Source organism: Lissotriton vulgaris, chromosome 4_1 (assembly GCF_964263255.1).
Source record: "Lissotriton vulgaris chromosome 4_1, aLisVul1.2, whole genome shotgun sequence".
Lineage (NCBI taxonomy): Eukaryota > Metazoa > Chordata > Amphibia > Caudata > Salamandridae > Lissotriton > Lissotriton vulgaris.
This window is the reverse complement of record NC_141691.1, coordinates 1,112,522,673-1,112,546,402: the sequence shown is the minus strand read 5'-3', so window position 1 is coordinate 1,112,546,402 and position 23,730 is coordinate 1,112,522,673. Positions and strand designations below refer to the sequence as shown.

The 23,730-nt window shown below is 47.5% G+C and overlaps 1 protein-coding gene and 2 non-coding genes across 4 annotated transcripts in view; all 3 read left to right on the top strand.

The window, feature by feature from the left end:
* The window catches only part of ABITRAM (actin binding transcription modulator), a 756,845-nt gene that overhangs the window by 362,017 nt on the left and 371,098 nt on the right, over positions 1-23,730 (top strand). The window lies entirely within an intron of this gene.
* On the top strand, positions 15,898-16,106 carry LOC147722949 (small nucleolar RNA U3). The gene has a single exon (XR_015295453.1). It is a non-coding gene; the product is annotated as a small nucleolar RNA U3 (small nucleolar RNA).
* On the top strand, positions 23,044-23,261 carry LOC147722948 (small nucleolar RNA U3). The gene has a single exon (XR_015295449.1). It is a non-coding gene; the product is annotated as a small nucleolar RNA U3 (small nucleolar RNA).

The following is a 23,730-nucleotide window of genomic DNA, read 5'->3' as shown; positions in this document are numbered from 1 at the left end:
TGTCTTGGCTCGAGCACCAAAATCAAGGCTGTGAACAAGAATAGTTCCTAGACCTCCTACAGTTTTGGCACAGTATAATGTGAAATTAGAGCTCGGGTGCGGCTTTGCTTCGACAGAGTAGTGCTCTGGTGATTCAGTCTGATCTGTAGTAAAACACACTCTTCGCGCAGTCTGACTATGCATAGCCATCTTGAAGCGGTAATAGTGCTCATTTAGTGCAGGGCAGAAAACGGTGAAAGTAACCTAGATTGTCTTTGCTGTGAGTTTACCAACTGGTTCTCTTAATTTTTCAATAAGTAAAAATGTGATTGTTGCTGTGAGCCAAAGCACGAAACAAAACTATGGCTACGCTCTGTTTATCTGTTTGACCGTTAGCTTTCACACTGTAGTCCTCTGTCTGTTTCGGGAGCAGCGAGCAGGGAATCAAAAATTAGCTAGCATTCGCGCCAAGAATTTTCAATTCTATTAAGGACACAGAGGCGAGGATTATGCTTCTCTTTCTTATATTTGCTACTCACAGCAGCCAATGAAAAACGTTTTGTATGCAAATAAAACTACATTTCCCATGATGCTTGTACATACATCACATCCTGTATAGCCCAATAAGAGCTGCTGTACCCTGTGTCTCCTCCTCTTTCTTTGCTCGAACTTATATAGTCCACACATTAACAAATCCAGTCCAATCCACGGAATAAGAGTCTTAATAATAATCCTTCAACATGGAAGAACCACCTTCGACTGGAAAGATTACGTCGTCTAGGCCAGAAGAACACCTGCTCCTTCATCCTTACTGGAAGCTGTAAGAACCCTCTTCAAGCTGGAAAGTTTACGTCTTCTAAGCCAGAAGAACCCCTGCTCCTTCTTCGTTACTCGAAGCTGAAAGGAATGAGACAGGAAAAACCCGTAACTTCTGTTGATACAGAGTATCAAGTACATGCGGGTGGGTAATTATTACCAATAATGTAATAAACCGGGTGGGATAATCCTCGCCTCTGTGTCCTTAATAGAATTGAAAATTCTTGGCGCGAATGCTAGCTAATTTTTGATTCTATTACAGGACCGGAGGCTTCGTATTATGCTAGTTGAACGCTTATAACACACAACAATAATCATATCACCCACCGATGTGTAATAATTGGTGAAACAGAAAATCAGAAATCGAGACCTTGAGGTGTTTGAACAATCAGAAATAATCATATAACATTGCAAACCATGACATCATGGACAGACTGTGACCAGACATTTGGTATTAAATTATGCCCTGGCATAATCGTCCTCGATCATGTGGTTATTATAGTCGCTGGCACATGTTAAAAGATTATTTGTAACACAACCAATCATTAATATATCTTGGATCCTGAAGCAACTGGAACAGAATGTGCCCCAAACATTCAGGGAAGGGATCCCTGCCGCCTTTATAGCAGACTTCAGCCAGTGGCTATCGAGACCGCAGTAACAGGTTATAAGCAGGACCTCTTGAAAATTTTAAAAAACAATAAACCCACAATATGTAGCTGGAAAGCTTGCTATGTAGTAGAGCCTGATAAGTTGTGATCCTGGTATAAAGTGAGATGAAAACCATGTTTGAAATGCTTACCGTACCTGCAAGAATCCGGTGGTGTTACCTGCTGCCAGAACTGCGACAGGTATAAAGGCCCAGAGTCACCGCACGATCCGGAATCTAAACCTGGGAGTATGTATGAATAGGCCCTTATAAATAAGGGAAGCTAGAGAAAAAAAACCTCATCCCCTAGAGCAGAGGTCTTTAAACTTTTTGATGCCGAGACCCCCTTGTAAAACCTTTTTAGGGGTAAGGACCCCCTTCTGACAAAAGTTTCTAGAAACCGGTACTCCTCATCATCATCTTTTGACAACCATAAATGCGCCTGTTAGACCTCATCACATCCATCCATCATTCATCCACCCACACTTTCACACATCCATCCATCCATCCTTCCATCCATCCATCCATCCTTCATCCAGCCACCCTTTCATCTTTCCATCCATACATCCATCCTTTACCCATCCACCCTTCCATCCATCCACCCATCATTCATCCACCCACCTTTTCACACATCCATCCATCATTCATCCATGCAACCTTTTATCCATCCATACATCCATCCACCCTTTCATCCTCCCATCCATACATGCATCCTTAATTCATCCACCCTTTCATCCATACATCCACCCACCCATCATTCATCCTCCCACCTTTTCACACATCCATCCATGCATCATTCATCCATGCAACCTTTTATCCATCCATCCATACATCCATCCATCCACCCTTTCATCCTTACATCCATACATCTATCCTTCATCCGTCTATTCTTCACCTTCCTTACATCCATACATCCATCCTTCATCCATCCACCCTTTCATCTTTCCATCCATACATCCATCCTTTACCCATCCACCCTTCCATCCATCCACCCATCATTCATCCACCCACCTTTTCACACATCCATCCATCATTCATCCATGCAACCTTTTATCCATCCATACATCCATCCACCCTTTCATCCTCCCATCCATACATGCATCCTTAATTCATCCACCCTTTCATCCATACATCCACCCACCCATCATTCATCCTCCCACCTTTTCACACATCCATCCATGCATCATTCATCCATGCAACCTTTTATCCATCCATCCATACATCCATCCATCCACCCTTTCATCCTTACATCCATACATCTATCCTTCATCCGTCTATTCTTCACCTTCCTTACATCCATACATCCATCCTTCATCCATCCACCCTTTCATCCTTCCATTCATACATCCATCCTTTACCCAACCACCCTTCCATCCATCCACCCATCATTCATCCACCCACATTTTTACACATCCATCCATCATTCATCCATGCAACCTTTTATCCATCCATCCATCCCTCCCTCCACCCTTTCATCCTCCCATTCATACATCTATCCATCATCCATCCACCCTTTCATCCATCCACCCACCCAACCTTTCATCCATCCATCCACCCATCATTTATCCCCCCACCTTTTCACACATCCATCCATGTATCATTCATCCATGCAATCTTTTATCCATCCATACATCCATTCTTCATTCACCCACCCTTTCATCCATCCACCCATCATTCTTCCCCCACCTTTTCACACATCCATCCATCCATCATTCATCCATGCAACCTTTTATCCATCCATCCATCCCTCCACCCTTTCATCCTCCCATTCATACATCTATCCATCATCCATCCACCCTTTCATCCACCCACCCACCCAACCTTTCATCCATCCATCCACCCATCATTTATCCCCCCACCTTTTCACACATCCATCCATGCATCATTCATCCATGCAACCTTTTATCCATCCATACATCCATACATCCTCCGTCCACACTTTCATCCTTCCTTCCATCCATCCACCCTTTCATCCATCTATCCACCCTTCATCCGTCCACCCTTTCATCCTTACATCCATACATTTATCCTTCATCCATCTATCCTTCACCCATCCAACCTTTCATCCTTACATCCATACATCCATCCTTCATCCATCCACCCTTTCATCCTTCCATCCATACATCCATCCTTTACCCATCCACCCTTCCATCCACCCATCATTCATCCACCCACCTTTTCACACATCCATCCATCATTCATCCATGCAACCTTTTATCCATACATACATCCATCCACCCATTCATCCTCCCATCCATACATCGATCCATCATCCATCCACCCTTTCATCTATCCACCCACCCACCCTTTCATCCATCCACCCACCCACCCTTTCATTCATCCACCCATCATTCATCCCCCCACCTTTTCACACATCCATCCATGCATCATTCATCCATGCAATCTTTTATCCATCCATACATCCATCGTTCATCCATCCACCCTTCCATCCATCCATTCACCCATCATTCATCCACCCATCTTTTCACACATCCATCCATCCATCATTCATCCATGAAATCTTTTATCCATCTATACATCCTTCATCCAGCTACCCTTTCATCCTTCCTCCACCCTTTCATCCATCCACCCTTTCATCCATCCACCCTTTCATCCATCCACCCTTTCATCCACCCTTTAATCCACCCATTCATCATTCATCCACTCACCTTTTCACACATCCATCCATCCTTCATCCTTACATCCATCCATCCACCCATCATTCATTCACCCACCTTTTCTGTGCCTTTCTCATGGGGGAGTGGGGGAGTGGGGGGGTGGGGGGGGGGGGGGGGTCAGTATCTCTCTGCGTGTTTTTCCTTCTTTCCCGATCATGGGAGGGCATCTCTGTGCCTCCCTGCTGGGGGCGGGGGATGTGTCACGGGACCCACAGCTCCAGGCGCGCAATATCCATTGACCTCAAAGGGCAGGCTACAACTACAGCCTGCTCCCCCAGCCCCCCTCCCCCACTTCCCCCAGCTCGAAATGGCTTCAGGGACACGCACAGCCACACCCGAGTACTTGACAAGTCTTTTACTTGTTAATGAGGCTTCGATGTTTTTCACACCTCGAGCCATGAGCACCCTCATCAGCCCAAGCCAGGGACAGAATCTGCGACCCCCTTCAAAGGACTCCACGACCCCCCTGGGGGTCGCGCCCCACAGATTGAAGACCTCTGCCCTAGAGGAATATTCTGATCTGGGAGGGAGGTAATGGAATACCTGACGAGACAGATTGGAAAATACTAGCCGAAAATAAACGATCCAATGGCTGTTGTAAGGTAGAGCGAAATCCAATATGTAAAACATTTTTGGTAGAGGGTCGGCCGTCATGCGGGGAAAAATAACCCTACAGTAGAGTCATGTGTGATGTATCTATCAGCTAACATGGCCTTTCCACGCGGAAAAAATCGCAAAGCACCGAAGAACCTGGAGTTATAAGAGATCGCCTGCAACGCAGGTAAGCGCCTGGCAAGTGTCTGTCATTATCTGGAAACCTTGAAGCCGAAAGGAGATTACTTACTTGATGGCGGACATGCAAGAATCCTACAAAGCACCCGAGCAGGGCACAACCCTTGGCCCTGGGTGTTGAAGGCAGCATGGAGGTCTTCACACATCATAAATGCTAGGATCCGTTTCTGCTGACAGCGAAGGTGTAAAAATAACAATTAATTCGCATTTGAAAAACGCGAACGATCACCCGTAAGGGTCTCGAGATGTAGGGGTCGCCAGGAAGATTAAGCAAGCTATTGCCCCGAGTCACATGGTGCCGGGCCAATCTGGCGCCGAGGACCGAACCGTGAACCCCAGATTCCAGCGTCAATCGGATTGGCGCCAGACCCCTTGCCAGTGTAAGGCATTGGAAGGGTGTCTGAGGGAATAGGAGTTGACCCCTCAATCAGTAGGAAGAGCAGGCACCTTTAATTCGGCGATAGCGCCGGTTACAAATACATTGTGAAAATGTCAGAAAACTAATGGAAACAAAGTTAATAATACCAGTACACCAAGTCCCCGAAGGGCTCTTGCACGGAGAGCTCCAGAGTGCGCTCCAAGGGGAATAAGTGAAGGATTGCACCATCAGAGAGTACCAGATAACGAGGTACCGTCTGGGGGACGAACCCCCTGAGGCAACGGGGAACTGGAGTGGAGCTAGAACCAGCCATGATATTGTGCATTCCCGAAAAAGGGGACAGAAAGCTGAAAATCCCTGAAGCAGAAGGGATTATAGTCGAAAAAGGTCATAAGAAAGTGCAAAAGTAAAGGACTGTTATTATGACGTATCCTTGGGAATCCAGGGGAATACCAAACCCCATATACACTAGACACCTTTGGAACAAAAACTAATGGTGAACTAACACCCATTTGACACTGTTAAATTGTCCATTTAGAGAGAAAAAGATTTGCATCTCTAGGAGATGGGGCGAAAAAGAACCCATAAACGTATTGTGTTCACTGCAACCCACGGAGCCACCGGGAAGACTAAACCAGCTAGCGCGAACGTTCTGGAAAATCCTTCTACAAAGATCTAGAATCAGGAGGGGGTGGATGTCAACGGTAGGAAGACCAACCTTGGCATTAGGAGAAAAGAAAAAGATAAAAAAAACAAGAGAAAAACAAGAGAAAACGAGACAAGACAAAAAACAACGCCCAAAGAATATGCGTAAATAATAATGATGGGCGGTCATGGGACTTACTACCCCGTGCTGGGGATTGAATACCTGGGACCCTGGTGACCGACACTGGGACGGAAAAATCCCGATTGGCACCGAATGCATTCTGGGGCGAACGCCCCCTAATGTAGGAGTGGATGTCAACGGTAGGAAGACCAACCTTGGCATTAGGAGAAAAGAAAAAGATAAAAAACAAGAGAAAAACAAGAGAAAACGAGACAAGACAAAAAACAACGCCCAAAGAATATGCGTAAATAATAATGATGGGCGGTCATGAGACTTACTACCCCGTGCTGGGGATTGAATACCTGGGACCCTGGTGACCAACACTGGGACGGAAAAATCCCGATTGGCACCGAATGCATTCTGGGGCGAACGCCCCCTAATGTACGTTTCATCCTCCTTGTATCTCACCCTGCCTGTGTATGGGTGTCTGAATGTAATCTTGTAGTGCAAGGCACCAGTCATGGAGGAGTAAGAGGGGGAGCCAACCCTTTGCACACTAGAATTTAAATAATAAAACTTATCTGGCTCCTCAGCAAAGCTGTAGTCCAATTTATTCCAGCCCCCAAGGGCGTCAGAGCCATGTCACGTTATAAGGAGCGTGTGCGCACTCCGAGGGCCCTCCTGTTGTTACAGCCTGGAAGGCGTGAATCAAAATCGCTCCATCTGAACCAGAGGCATTAGGAGCCTAGGAGCAAGTTGGGAACGCGTGCGAAGGGCGTAATCCAAACTGATATGAAGTGAACCTGAGTGGGATACGCCCCCCCGGAGCGTCATTGGCTCTATTCCGCACTCAGCCACTAGGGAAGGCTTTTGGCGGGTAAGCGCGAAACTGCGCCATCACAGGAAGTATCCCTGAAATACACATGGACATATATTGTGAGAATACTAGTTTGGAACCATATAGTACATACCTGCATTAAACATGTATCAGTAAGATACTTATCCACTACCTGACAGTGGCTTAGTAGTAACGCTGGCACTCTAGCGCGGTGCCTTGCTCTCCTGGATTGCGTGCGCAATTGGGCCAATATATGTAGAGTCAATATAGACGGTGAGAGCACGCCATCTCCACTCCCACAGGAGCGTCCACAGGCCGTGTGACCGGAAGGGTTAACCGTATCGTGATATGACACATAATCATCTAATAGGCAGTTGCCAAATGAAGCCTATAATGTAAACTGTGCCGGTATAGCAACCTGATGCGCACAGTGCTAAAACGCAACCGGTCAAGGAATATTTTAATCACCTCGCCTGCGGGCGAAAACAATTCCTAGCTGGAACGCTTAATAAGCGTGAGCAACTAAGGGAACAGTAAATACCACAATAAACTGCAAGATCCTTACTAGACCAGGAAATACACATGAATACCTATAACAGATCCGTCCTGCCTTCATTGTAAAAGGTACAATACATATGAATAACAGAATAAGTCCTCAAGAGAGGATCTCTTGCTTAGCAAGCGCAATCGTAAAAAATGAAAAACAGAGACATCGGCACCAGAAGCACTGTATATCCAATTCTACAGGAGGCAGAGCTAGCCTTCATACCATGTGCTTCCTAAGGAAGTCTGACTGGCCGGCCGCGTAGACCGCAGCGAGAATGCGTTACCCGCCTAGCGGGGCACGGACAAGGAACACCTGAGCACTGAAAAAAAAAAACATGCCGCCTAAGACAGCGCGAGATCACAAGTACACGGGAGGCTTTGTAATATTCTATGTGGCCGGATGTCAACAAAACCTGAATAGCGCCCGCCAGAGGTGGGAGAAGGGCCTTCGCGCGCTCGCTTAGAGTCCCAAAACAAGTCGGCACAGCCGCCGTAAATTAAATACTTTATGGGGGGGAGGGGGGGGGGGCAATTAAGGGCGCTAGCGCAACTGGTAGGAAGCACACGAGTTCAGCGGGGGAAATCTTATGAGCGCGGGCCCGCCCGCATGATCCCTAAGCTCCGCTCTCCGCGAGAGCCTCCTGAGGTAATCGCTCCCAGCTGGAGCTCATCAGCATGCCTGAAGTCGAAGGCTATCGGGAAAACAGCGTTTTGCAAACGTTACACTCGTAACAGCAGAAAGTTGAAACACAGCGCGATGCTGCGCTATCGTAAAACAGTATTACTGGATATTATTGCCAATGAAGCTGTAGCGCGCCGCGCACGGCTCAACCAGAATTACTAGCAAACAGCACAAAGTGCGCTCAAAAGTCAAAACACATAACAGCAGAGTTTAAAAAGTAGCACTAACTACGTGTAAGCATAGGCATACAGCATAATCATCACATCTCAGCATAATCAATTAAGTAAGGCAAAATCATGTTATAGTCGAGCACTTAACTTTCTGCGTGAGCAGGAAAGAAAGAGAAGGAGACACAGGGTACAGCAGCTTTTATTGGGCTATACAGGATGTGATGTATGTACAAGCATCATGGGAAATGTAGTTTTATTTGCATACAAAACGTTTTTCATTGGCTGCTGTGAGTAGCAAATATAAGAACGAGAAGCATAATACGAAGCCTCTGGTCCTGTAATAGAATCCGTGTGTGTCCCGAAAAGGCAGGCTAAATGATTCGTTGCTGATTTCGATTATGCAGATTTTTAAAGCAGTGAGTCACCCATAATCTACTTACAATGCTTTATTGCGAAGAAAGCGTCTGCCTGTGCATCTTTAAATTGTTATTTTGTGGTGTTCTACAGCCATGTGTTTTTATTGGAGTTCAGATGCCGAACCTTTTCTTACTGTACGTAAGAAGGGTTTTTACTTTTTCTGCCCGTTTGAGCTGCAGTCCGTTGGGAGAGAGGGGTGTGGGGAGAGGGAGCAGACCCAAAAACCATTGAAGTGTGAAAAAGGCCGCTTTATTGGAACAGGTGCACATTTACAAATACACACAACTCGGCAACCGCCTCACAATCTAAATCACAGTCCAAGTTTTTGTTTGTTTTTTATTTCAAACCCCAAACCCCGCCCCCACCCCACACCCTCCATCACACCCACCCCCACCCGTACATACCCAACACAAAACCATACAAACCCCAATAACATTATAACATTATAACATCACCTAACAAATATAAAATATCACATCTCCGACTATAAACCAACTGATCATATCCCCCGACCCATATTCTCCGAACCCCACCTCAATCAGTCTGAAAAATCCCCAAACAAGATCCGATTACAACTAACGGGTCCAAACTTGGCCCAAAACTGACCATCACATATCAAAACCGCCATCCAGAAAGCCGTGGGGTGAAAGACTGATATGGAGAGAGCCCCACCTTTCTGCCCCCCACACCGACCTAAAGCAGGGGGAGGGGGGGGGGGGGGGCGAGGGAGAGCATATAAGAAAAGGAGGGGAAACCAAAACTACAACACCGACTACCACTTAATCACCAACAAACTGTTGCACAGCCAAACAGCGAGATAGAACCTCCCGCAACTCCAGCAGATATAGGTCCATACCCATACGGGACAAATGGACACCGTCCCCCCTAAAAAATTCCACCGCATCATATTTAATGTCACTATGAACGATGCGACCGAAACCCAAGTCCCTACAAAAACGGGAAACCTCCAGATTCACCTTCCTCCGGGATTTATCCACCGCCTTCGGTTTCATCGCATACCTCCAAACCCTCCGCGGCACCATTTCCGTCCAAATGACATGACAACCCGACCACTGGCTGTGCAATAAGGCCAAATCCTTTTTAATTGCCCGGAGCAGGACAACCCCTTTAACAGAACCCATATCATTTTCACCCAAATGAAGCACCAGAACATCAGGGCAAACCCCCCCTACCAACCAAGAATTCAAGGCAGGGATAAGTTCCTTCCATAACATACCCCCCCTACCCTTCCAAACCACATTAAACAAACGATCATTGAAACCCAACGATGAACCAAAATAACTCTGACGAGCTTGAACTTGAGCTCTCCTAACGAAGGAATGGCCCACGATCCAAACTGTAATGTAAGCAGCCTGAGGACCAGCCACAGAACCTGTAAAAGAAAACAGAATCAGACAGGCAAAACAGATGAAGACGCCAGCGCTCCAGCAGCCTCATTACGAACATAGCGCCGAAAACAATTAGAAGTCCAGCGCCCCAGTCCCATGATGTCCTCCCTCGACCAGCCCCTGTTGAAGGCCTCCGTGGCCGCCCCAATCCGAAAGGAGTGAGTACCGTATAAAGACCCATCCAAACCAATATGTCGCAGCGCTTTACGCAGCACCATGCGCAGTTGATAATTTGTCACACACGAACCATTAGCATGGCGAAAAACTTGAAGATCCAAAGGCCCCCCCGACAATTTCTTCCAACATATAGCCCATTTTAAAGGGCACGTTTCCGGAGGCGAAACCGACTCCAACCAGACACCCTTACCCATACTCCTCTGATCCGTTTTGGAGTGTGAGAGCCAGATGTGGACCCCCCGCTCCGATATTTGAACATCCCCCACAGAAGGCCAGGGGAGGACCTGTTGCCAAGCAATTCAGACACACGAAAGGCTCCAAAAAACATCCACACCATCAACGTGGCAAACAAACACGCTTCCACTCGGTCAGTACACACAACCGGGAGAACATAAATAACTTGAAACAGCCTTCGCCACGACAAAGGGGATCGCAAGGTGCGAATAGCACCACTCTCTCTAGACCACCCCTCCAACATTCTCCTACCCAACTCCCCAGCCGACGGGGAGTAACCCCACAAAAGCTTACCCATGAAAGAAACACCAGCCAGTATACCGGAAATAGTAATTCGAGACAACTTCTTATCCATCAAACCCAAAATGAACTGTACCACATCCTCCGACCGTTGCCAATCCAGTTCCCGCCAACAAGCACCCGACTCCAAAAATTCCTTCCAGGCTAACTCATACGCTGTCCTCGTGGAAGGAGCCAGGGAACCTAAAACCAGGTGAATGACCCGGTGTTGCCTACCGTCCACAGGTGGTCTGGCATGAGAGTCGGCTCCTCGTCTGCCTCCAAAGCAAGCCCACGGAATCTCTCCCACTGTGAACGAGACAAAGCATCCGCAATGTCATTGTCCACGCCAGGAACGTGCAGGGCCCGAAAACAGATATCATGTTTCAGACAACCCAACACAAACACTCTCAGAAGCTTCAAAATCTGGGGATCTCTGGCCGACTGTTTGTTAATCACCTGAACCACGGCCATATTATCGATCCGAAAGAGAACCTTTTTGTGGGCCAACTCTGCCCCCCACAGTGTGACCGCAACAACCACAGGAAAAAGTTCCAGAAAAGCAATACTTCTACCACCATTCTTCCACTGCAGGGGCCACTGTTGAGCACACCACTTTCCTTGCCAGTAGAGACCAAAACCCTCACTACCAGCGGCATCAGAGAAGATCTGTACCTCCCAACACCAATCCACCTCCCAACACAAAGGCACACCATTGAAGGAATGTAAGAAGAAGACCCACATACGTAAGTCCTCTTTCACCCCCGCAGACAGTCTCACCCTATGATGTGGAAGGGAATGACCAGACAAAGCTCTGCCCAACCGCCTACAGAAAGTCCTACCCGCCCGAACCACTCTGCAGGCAAAATTCAGATGTCCCAGCAAAACCTGTATCTCTCTCACAAACACTTTCTCTTTCCCCAACATAGTTCCAACCAGCTCAAGCATTTTCTGTTTCTTGTCCAATGGAAGACGAGCCTGCATCAAATGAGAGTCAAGCTCGATCCCCAAAAAAGACATGGTCGCGCAAGGACCCATGGTCTTCTCCGGGGCCAATGGCACACCCAAGTAACTCATCAATGATTGAAACGATGTGAGAGCCGCTTGGCAAACCAATGAATTGGCAGCACCCACAAAAAAGAAGTCGTCCAAATAGTGAGTGACAAGGTCATGGCCACTCTGTGTAGTAAACCACCATTGAAGAAATGTGCTGAAAGTTTCGAACAACGCACAAGACATGGAACAGCCCATTGGCAACGCCTTGTCCACGTACCATTTTCCAAGGAAATGGATGCCCAGAAGACACCAGTCTTCAGGATGGACTGGAAGGAGCCGAAATGCGGATTTGATGTCGCATTTTGCCATCAGAGCATCAGGGCCCGCAGAGACAACCAGCTGCATGGCTACATCCACCGATGAATAAGATACCGATGCAGCTTCAGTGTCAATGAAATCATTCACCGACCCACCTTCAGGCCACGATAGGTGTTGAATGAGCCGGAACTGACCAGGCTCCTTCTTGGGGACTACACCAATAGGGGATACAATTAGGTTCACCAGAGGCCAATCATCAAACGGGCCCGCCATTCGACCCTCACTTACTTCCTTGTCCAATTTCGACTGTACAATGTCAGGGTGTTCGCTCGCTGACTTCAAATTCTTGGACCAACGTCTTAAACGTGGACCTTCATACCCCAAACGAAACCCCACCTGAAAACCCAGCAACAAGACCGACCGCAGCTCGGCAGGCTCGTAGTCCCGCAAAGCAGCGGCCAATCGAGTAACATTAACCGGCGTACGAGCCTTTGGGCCCAGCACCGGATGAAGACTTCCCTCCCCTGGGAGCTGAGGGTTGCTGTGGTGGCACGAAAGTTCCTGAACTCTGTTGAGAACCCTGGGGCCCTGGAGTCCTAGGACCCCAGCAACGGGATAACGGATGACTCTTCCTCCCACATTGTGAACATTCGTGACGGAATTTACAGAACTGTCTAGTACAGGTCCCGGTATTAAAATCCCAACACGTGCCGGTAGGCGACTGGGTAGTAGAGATGGCCCCCACCCCTCCCCGGGTGGGACGGGACTGAAAGGGACGATATACTATAGGAAGACCGCTGGCTGTAAAAATGGTTTTACCAGAGGCAGACGACCCCATCGTTTGCTGCCAAAGGTCAGAGTCCAACTCACCCCATTTCGCCTCAGGATCCCAAGCCATACGCGCCCGAAACTCCTCATCATATTGGGCCCAAGCATAATCATTCCTAGTTAGCTGCGCCTTACGGATAACATCCATGTACTTAAATAAGGACACGCAGCGCTCAGGGAACTTTTCACAGTAGACGCTGGCAAAAATTAAAAAGGCCGCCGTCCAATTTTCTATAGTCAAAGGCACTTTAGGGCGTTTTGCCAATTCAAACTCCTCCTCCTTGGAACCCTCTTTAGCCCTGACCTCCCTGTGGAGCAATTTCAACAGTTCCACATACTCACCATTCCATATCCTTTCCTTCGTACTGAGCATCAAATGAGCCCCCAAAGGCTTCGTAACACCCATGTACGGCAACTTTTTGATTTTAAGCTCTTTACTGTGAAGTACATTTTTCATAGTACCCAAACCAACAGTGGACGTGCCACTATCCACCTTTTCACTTGTATTAATATCATCCCCGTTTGTACCTACACCTTGATCTCTTACAACACGTCCTTTATGTAATTTGCCATCCTTTTCAGTAGATATTAAATCTACACCAACACCAATAGACACCATATTGGGCCGCACGGCCTGAACCACATTCTCACCTGGACGTAAAAGAGGCGGTTGACCGGCTTCCGTCCTCCACGCCGTCTGTGCACCGTCGTCCGCCCTCCGAGGAGCCCTCACCGAGGGGCCGAGCACTCGTGGCCTTGACGATTCCACACGACTCCGAACCACTTGGTCCTGTAACATATCACAAGAAACATTAACATGCCCCCCCCCCCAGACACCAACTCACGAACCTCGCCCTCTTCGGGGCTATCTTCATCATAGTCTAAAATGAGCGATTCCTCCAACTGAGGGGGGGCAGGGACAACCACTGAAGTCTGCCTTGACTCCACCGTGTTCGAACGACCATTGGCCTTACCAGCCCTCACTCTGGACCTAGGCGGGGAGGACGACTGAACTCGTCTATACATCCCCCCACCAGCATTACTAACAACCTGTTGACTTCCAGAAAAAGATAAACCAGCAGCATAACCACCACGTGGCACGAGAGAGGTCGTACGTAACCCGCTCCCATGTACAACGCTGGAATCCACCGCTGAGGACGGGAAGGTCGTGCCAGACCCGGAAGCACCGCCCATGTTGAAATCCCTCGTTGGGACCATCGAGGTCGTAGTAAACCTGCGTGTGATGGCCGCGGCGGGATCCCTCGAAGGTATGGGACGTGCCGCGCTAGGCTCCACCCGCACTTCTCCTCGGCGTACCCGGGCTGCCTGCCGCCCTGCCAAGTCTGCTGCCGTAGGTCGAGCTTCTTCCTGTAAAGAAAAAGGCCGGACTGGTGTGCCGGGTCCCTCACAAAAACCAACTCTATGAGCAGAAGACAAACCGCCAACAGTAAAACCGCCACCCCTGCCAGACACCATAAAACTTCCAGAACTAACAGCACTTTTACGTTTTAAAGCATCGCAAAGCCGAGGAGACGGCGGACAAACCTCCTCATCCGAGCTACCATCCAACACAGCCTGAATAATCCGCGAAGCCGTTCCCTGAGCATCCCAATCCTGCACCCCCCTAACAGCAACAGCACCCCGAGATGCATGCCCCGAAACCCCCTTCATACCAGGACACTGAAATTCCCCCGACAGCCTATAAAAAGACCCTTCTGCATCCTCACGTTGCCGAGCAACATCCTCACCACTCACTACCCCCCGATAGGAAGGTCTCTTACCATCTCCAACTGGCGGTAACTCCCCACCGACCCGCCCGCGTCACCCAAATCCCCACCAGGTACAAGAATGTCAGACCGCCCAACACCCTCCCCCAAACCCATCTGGGCCCATTCCCCCTCCCCCAAAGAACTGCAACCCCCGGACACAGCTTCCCCCCCAACAGATCCCGAGGGAGAGAACAATAACGGACTCTGCATATCCCTCCCCACAGAACGAACAAGCACGCCACGGCCCTCAGGCCCGCCAACTCCAGGATTCGATACCAAAGGACGCGCTATGGGCACACCTACTGCACCACCGTCAACCGTTAATGGGACCTGAACCACATGGCGTATAACGCTCAAAGGAGCGACCACCTCCTGCATGTCCTGACCCGAAGCACCCCGTAACGGTTGCTGCGCCACAAAAACCACATCCAAAATGGCCTCCGCCCGCCCCATCTGTGTGACGTCAGTCCCCACCCCCACGGAGGCAGAAGCCGAACGCCGCGTGCAACCACGTTGCCTGGAAGCGCGACGGCCCCGCAAAACGGGAGCAGAGGCTGCTCTTTCCCGCAAACCCACCTCAGAAACCCCCCCCTCCACAGAAGGAAAACCACCTTCCCCAGCCACTTCCAACAACGAGGAATCCAAAGAAACGGCCGGATCAGAAGAACTGGCATCACTCCCCCGCCGGGCCCTAGAACCCGCCCGCCGAGTTCTGGAACGACCCCGTTCACTTACCCCATCCTGCCTCCGACGTTTCGGAGAGTAACATGCTGCCACCACAGCCGACACCCTCGCAGAGGCCTCCCGCTGGGGGCGCGGGGTCTCAGTCTGACCCCGGTCGCCAATGACCAGGTCCAAACGCCCCGCCTCGCTAAGCAGGCGAATAGCCTCCAACACTCGGTAATCCTCACCAGACATGACCACGAATCAGAAAGCACAAGGAAACAAGACAAAAAATTCTATGCTCAACCGGCCACCAGGTCACCAAGCCCAAAATGGTGCCCGGAGCGAGGAGCCCCGCCCATTTATAGGGGAACGCACAATACAACCAAAACCAGCCCAAAAAACGCCCAATGGAACCTGCTAGAATAAAAACCCCCACCCAGATCTCCCAAACCGCCCGGGGGAGGAGACCTCCCGGGGGTCGGCTGCCCTCCCCAAGCCCCCCTTGTGTTAATTTTATACTTTCAGGGATCATTTCTATAGTTCTTAACTGAGGAAATGTGTTCGTAAGTGTCTGGTCTTCGCTAACCACGATGAAGAGTGTTAGTGTTTCCTTCTGAGCGCAAAGCGAGCGGACAGTGTTGCATTCATGGAGCTGCTGTTTGCTATTGATGACCGTTCCTCTCTCCCTTACAGGAGAGCTGGAGGAAGGAAGTCGAGTCTCCTCTTTAAGTTGGTACATTTGACTTTGAAAAGCTCTAAGAGCACTCTTCAAATGGGCCCTGGACAGATTTATCAAACCTTCCTCGCAATGCAGCTGCACAATTTGCCGCGCTGCCATGCCTGAAAGGGGAAAGCGTACATTGTTGACGCCGTCCCAGGTTTATTACTCTCCGTAAATCTAGGAATGCGTAAAAAAGCATCATGGGTGGGTGGGTGGAAGCACCCACTCTCCACCCATTTAACACATTCTCGGCGCAGAGTAACGCAAACCAGCGGGTTGCTGCTGCCCTGCGGGTTTCCCTTGCGTGAAGTGCTCATAACACTGCAGAGACCCTGTTAAGTGCTAAGAGCCGTCGCGCTGACTGGCACCTCGTTGCTGCCACATTTGTTTGTGTTCAGAAAAGAACAGGCCACTGACAGTGCCCCAACCCTAGGAGCCTTTAAGAGCCACCATTTTATATTGTTATTTTCTCTTCTTGTCACTACACTTCAGTTGCCCGTCTCAAGTCATGTGCCTGTTGAACCCCAGTCCTTGTTGCACCTGGTGGTAGCTGGTACCTGGGTGTATTTTATGGACAAGTATCTAGTGGTATAGATTAGACTTCCAAGCGCTGTGGAGAATCTGATCCGGGCATTTGCAGATATTTAGCCAAGGTCTCAGCGCAGTGACGTCAGATGAGGGTTTTGCTCTCATGCTTTGCGTTCAAACCCCATGCCACATGTTTCAGAAGTCCCTGCTGCCTCACCCCATGGGATGCCAAGCAACTTTACACATATGTACAGCCAGCTTCTGGCAGCGTTATTTGTCGCGGAGGACGAAGCACATGTATATCACGTGAAGCCTCTAATCAGGTATACTACCAGTGCAATTATATAATGCCTTGTTTAGGAGCCTCTTTCACGACATCCAATCTATGAGAGGGCTTGGAGGCTTCTTTAGGGCTACGAAGCACTGCATAAATTATAACTCTGGAGTACCAATTTATTGAACAATCAAGAAAGAGCTTTAGGCCTACCAATAGGTATGAAAAGTACTGCATGAATGCCCATACAATACAGTCCTCCCAATTCTATTGCTAAGATTTAGAATTCCATGAGAGCGGGGGTGGCGGTGGGAGATGTGGAGTCTGGGGGGTCATGGAACAGGGTGTTATCACCATCCAGCTGGGGAAACGGGTTTGAGTCTCGACAGGGACGTACAACAGCCTGTGATTCTGGGCAAATCACTTGGGGGCAGATTTACAAGCCCCTTGAGCCACTTTTGCGTCACTTTTCCCATGTTAAAAATGACGCGAAAGTGGCACAAGGTCCTTGTAAATAAGCCCCATAATCTCCCTGTGCCTAACAAAAAGAATGTGTCTAACACAACTGGTGCTCAGGTAAAGGTTGCGCTATATAAAAACAGAAAAAAAGGTCTGTTGAGTACCCTTCTTATTTGGGAAAAAACACCTTGGTAACCTCCTAGCTCTTGATTGAATTAGAAGGTCAACACCGAAGTTATAATCAAAGCCCCAGATTACCCCTGACATCAGGGAGGAGAGCTTTTGCACAGAAGCTACGGTCACACGTTGCAGCGATTTGGCAACGTTTAACAAACAAAATCTTAGAAATATACTGTTCCCTACAAAGTACAACAAGCATTTTCAATACAATAGATCTCGCATTTACGCAACGGGTAAAGTTTAAGGTGTTATGCTTAGCACATAGAGAACTTCATACAAAAGGACCCTCACTGCTGAGGGCCCTGTTAACACCCTATACCCTTAACAGGGCTCTGGGGTCATTCACTGAGCAATTTTTGACTGTGCCCCGAACACTAAGGGCTCAGTGGGGTGGATTCTCCTTCACCCATCTAGTCACAAAACTATGAAACTCAATGCCTATTGAGATCAGGACGGTAGAAAGTAAGACTATGTTCTGGAAACAGCCAAAAACATGGCTCTTTCCCAACTAACATATCAACAATACTGATCTCGGCTCTGTGTAGGTTTTTAAATGTCTATTTATATATGATTAAAACAGTGACTAGTGTCTGTCTATTGCATCGCATTGTGATCCTCAGATAGCATCTTAGGGATACACTACCATCTTGGAAAGGGCACATTGTAAGGCTTGTCCACGCCCCTTTCCTGAAACTCATGGAGTCCATTTAGCACATGACGAAGTCCACATTTGACAGCCTTTGCCTAGCTCTTAATTCCGCAGTCCAGCCACCGTCATTGGTGTCTGGCGTGCCAGGCAGATGGTGGAACACCCCTCTGAGTCTGAGTGACCAGGAGTGCAGAGGCACCAGCGCGGACTAGGCAGTATGGAGGGGTCACCATGCACGGACTGCAGCGTTCAGCAACATACAGTTCTCCTGGACATGCATGAACCCCGGTAAGCTTTCAGTACTAGCACAGTTCTTGGTATAAATGTAATAGATGCGGGGGTTAGGGGGGAATAACATTGTTTATGAGATTTGCAGGAGTTGCATCTTCAGTATATATTATGTTAAGCAGGAGAGTAAGAGCATACATTATCTACAGTGGTAACCATACACCCTTTGACAGTCTCCCCAGCCACGGCCTCCCACTCTCCACTCCATAGTTTTCATATTTCCTTCTCCTCCTGTGGCATTTTGCCTGCCTATACTCACTTTTTCTGTTTCTTCCCACTCCTATTCTTCCTTTCTCCTGTTAATGTTCCTTCCCATGGTCTGCTTGTACAAGTGAGCGAATATTTAAGACACCATAGCAGGACACCATACCCTACGCCCTTAAGTGTTTTTCCAAGACTTTAACAAAAATTATTAATACTTTTTATTTGAAAAAACTCATAGTAATTTAGGATTTACCAGAACTATGGTGCTCCCACCTCTTGTCTGGACCTGAAATTAGATATCAGATTATTTCTATTTTGTCGTATCATCAAATATTTTCTTATTTTAAATTTTGGCATGCATCAAATCTGAGATTCAATAGATTTAACCTTTCAGAAATAAGTTGTTATAGATGAAATTCAGAAAGAAGGCATAGCTCTGCAAATGAATGGATGCTTTATGAAGCCAAAGTTATGTAGAATTGACTATATCCGTGACGGTTTGAGGACAGGGTGGACCGTGTTCTGATGAGCTGCACCTCAACCAAGCACTGACTCGCGTATTGAGAAAAATATGAGGCTGGTAGACTGGTATATTAAGAGAAATAAAACTGTCTATTATTGATGACCGGTTTCTACCGCTGAATAATGTGGCATCAGCAAATAGTGCTTTTCTGACTTTCAAATGTGCATATATAACTTACTGTAGACTACTGGCAAATGTATTAACTGTACGCAACTTAGTGCAGCAAACAAAGTTGCTGTGGGCGAAAGGAAGGGAGCCGAACAGTGTCATATCTATTAACATATGGCCCTCTTTTTCTCTCTCTCCCTTCGCTAGTGCACTTTAGTCTGCCATGTGCCAAGATGCACACCCTTGCATGATTATGCCAGGGTTTGTGTGTACTGGTAAGCACAGCGTACTTGGGAACTCCTACGCAACTTCCATGGATATTGAAGCTTTCCCAGATTTACCTCTAATGGTAGACCAGGTAATGTGCCAAAATGCTTGTACACCTTCCAAGGGAGGCATAACAATATTTCTGCTCGTTGCTTCCTCTTTCAATGTGTGCAGCATTCTACAGCACACATAGATAGAGGAAAATGCCTCGGGGATTATTTTTGTGCAGGAAAGTGCCCCATCCTGCACATACACAATCCTGCATGTAACAAAGGCACCCTTGCACCATGGTGCAAGGGTGCATGCGTTGGCGCTAGGCAGCCTAAAGTGGGCCAGCGCTGAGAAAAGTCAGGAATATTCCATATTGTGATAAATATGGCACATTCCTGCCCTTCCTCTGTAACACAATGCAGCAAGGTGACTTTCTGCGCTGTGTCACTTTTTCCATACATTTGTGCCTAATTCTATATTGCTTGAAAAAGGAAGATTCTTGGGAACGAGAGCCTACTGCTATTGTTTAGTGCTGTGTTCAAGAAGTCAGCCTCTGTCTCAGTTGTTATAGGATTGTATAGATCCAACTTATGGATGAGGAACTTGGCCCAGTTATGTAGTGGAGCACTGTTCAGAAGGTCTTGAGGATGTAAAAGATATTCCCAGGAACATTCAATAATCAGAATAGTGGTCACAGGAGTAAATGCAATTTTAAGAGATTAATTATACAATCAGTAATAATGTGGTGAGTGCATTCAGGTTCTCAGCAGCAGAGGTGGTTGTGTCTGTTAAGAGGGAATAGTCAGAAATCCAAGGGCCCATTTATGAGCCGGTTTGCATCGCTCTTGCACCACTCACGAGCGACGCACACTTTAAATGTGATTTATGAAGCCACGCATGACCTCAGTGGCTCCTTGAATCTGGAGTAAGGCAACGCAGGTCAAATCTCTGCGTTGCCTTACTCTGCCCTGGGAAGGCGTTACAGGGTTGTTGTGTGGGTGTTCTCATGCAACTCCCATTGTTTTTGCCACATTTCTGTTGGTGTTCTAAGGGCACTACAAAGGCTGCATACTAACATGTGTATTAGGATTAAAGTGGGGGACAGCTCCCTGCTGTCCAAGATTATACAAACAACTGAAGGATTAAGAGGTCTGTATACTGCCTGTATCAAAACATTACCTGCCTTTGAGAATAAAGGAATGCAGGGAACTTTGCAGACTTTGTGGACAAGCATTAGAGGGCATCATTCATGTGCTGTGTCTTTTCAAAGCATCAGTGGAAGTGCGCTGGGAACTCCTACACAAAGACTTCATCAAGAGAGGGTTAAGATCATATGGAGAGGCAGTTGTTGCGTGTTTCAACCCTACGGACGACTTAAGACTGAACTGTGCACTGGCATCATTTCTCAGGATAGTGAAGAAAAGGGTATTGGCCGTAGAACGCAAAGAAACAGACCTGGCGAGCAGGGTGCGGTTCATCTATGGGGCCCTACTGACATAATTTAAGGAGGGAGGGGCATTACAATGCTTAGGCACATTTGCACTTTGATTTTGCAATCTCTAAATGGCTGAACACTAGTTAGGATTCCAATAGAGTATACTACACAGAAACAAAAGCTCCCCTTGTGGGCGCTTTAAATTAACCTCCTCCACACAGAATGGCTCAGTCACAGGTAGAGAGTTCTAGTATCTTTTTACCATCTCTTTAAAGATTTAATTTTCATAGTCCTAGTAGACACTCACCCCCATCAGTCTCTGTACTTAGGTTTTAGGTGAACTGTCAGGAAGCCATGTTTAAAAACTTGATAGATTTATTTAGATTTTCCTCTGTGTAGAGATTTTACTCTGTGTAGAGATTTGGGCTAGTAGTTTATTTTACTATAGTTTAATTTGTTATCTGGAGATTTAGTCACAGTTTTATTAATGAATGTTTTTTTTAATTCACTAATGGGTAAATGACAGCAGCATTTCTCATATATCCAGGGCCAGACTGGGAACGCAAACTGGCCCCAGCAATTGAATCTGGCCGGAGGGCAGGGGGGAGATGGTGGTAAATTAAGTTACTTTTGTTACAGGGGTCTGATATCGCAGCTATGCTGCAAAACCAGCCATTGGTAAGAAAAACGTCCCCTCAGGGGTCTAAAACCGGATCTCACCCTGCCGACCACCAGTGAAATACCCGGTGGCCGCTACGGCCAGTCCTGCCCGCATATATCTCTTCAATAGCCTTACAACATTTCCCACACTATTTTGAGTATCTCTGTAGCAAAGCTCATGCCTGTGCCAACCCCCTCTAGCATTTATCATGCTATACTCTTCAGTAACTAAGGAGCACTTCATCAGGATACTGCATCTCTGAATCAGGATACTGCATCTCTGCAGTATCTTTGCATTAAATCTTGTGTCATTCTCCTCAGGATGTTTGTAGCAGTTCTCGGTAGCAGACGCCATGTTTCTCTCAGTCTCAGTAGTATGTCTTGTCTCACTCATCAGTGCCTGTGGAATTTCACAACCACCTCTGGTGTCTCCGCATATTTTAAGTTGTTTCAAAGTGCAGTTCAAATGCTCTTCATTAAATCTACACAATGTTACATATCCCTTACCAGTTTCTCTGTAGCGTTTTACATCTCCCTCTACAGAACCTCTCCTGCTAAGCTTAGGTCCTTCCCAGTAGTTAAAATGAGTGCAAATAGCACTTTGCCTCTGAACATTAAATCGCTTTCAGATAGGAAGTGGAACATCTCAAAGATATTTTAGGATGAAACTTCCAGAAACATCCCTGTCTTGGCTCGAGCTCCAAATCAAGGCTGTGAACAAGAATAGTTCCTAGACCTCCTACAGTTTTGGCACAGTATGATGTGAAATCAGAGCTCGGGTGCGGCTTTGCTTCGACAGAGTAAGTGCTCTGGTGATTCAGTCTGATCTGTAGTAAAACACACTCTTCGCGCAGTCTGACTGTGCATAGCCATCTTGAAACGGTAATAATGCTCATTTAGTGCAGGGCAGAAAACTGTGAAAGTAACCTAGATTGTCTTTGCTGTGAGTTTACCAACTGGTTGTCTTAATTTTTCAATAAGTAAAAATGTGATTGTTGCTGTGAGCCAAAGCACGAAACAAAACGATGGCTACGCTCTGTTTACCTGTTTGAACTTTAGCTTTCACACTGTAGTCCTCTGTCTGTTTCGGGAGCAGCGAGCAGGGAATCCGTGTGTCTCGAAAAGGCAGGCGATATGTGATTCGTTGCTGATTTCGATTATGCAGATTTTTAAAGCAGTGAGTCACCCATGATCTACTTACAATTCTTTATTGCGAAGAAAGCGCCTGCCTGTGCATCTTTAAATTGTTATTTTGTGGTGTTACACAGCCATGTGTTTTTATTGGAGTTCAGATGCCGAACCTTTTCTTACTGTACGTAAGAAGGGTTTTTACTTTTTCTGCCCGTTTGAGCTGCAGTCCGTTGTGTTAAGACTATACTTTCAGGGATCATTTCTATAGTTCTTAACTGAGGAAATGTGCTCGAAAGTGTCTGGTCTTCGCTAACCACGATGAAGAATGTTAGTGTTTCCTTCTGAGCGCGAAGCGAGCGGACAGTGTTGCATTCATGCAGCTGCTGTTTGCTATTGATGACCGTTCCTCTCTCCCTTACAGGAGAGCTGGAGGAAGGAAGCACAAACTGAGTGGTTAGATCCTTACTGTAGTATAAGAAAGATGATAAATTAATCCACTTTGTATTCCCTTCTATTGCTGTGACCAGTGTAAAATAGCGGAGCGGGTACATATATGCATGTGGTTGAAAACGTTCGAGTCTCCTCTATAATTTGGTACATTTGACTTTGAAAAGTTCTAAGAGCACTCTTCAATTGGACCCTGGACAGATTTATCAAACCTTCCTCGCAATGCAGCTGCACAATTTGCCGCGCTGCCATGCCTGAAAGGGGAAAGCGTACAATGTTGACGCCGTCCGTCCCAGGTTTATTACTCTCCGTAAATCTAGGAATGCGTAAAAAGCATGGGTGGGCACCCACTCTCCACCCATTTAACACATTCTCGGCGCAGAGTAACGCAAACCAGCGGGTTGCTGCTGCCCTGCGGGTTTCCCTTGCGTGAAGTGCTCATAACACTGCAGAGACCCTGTTAAGTGCTAAGAGCCG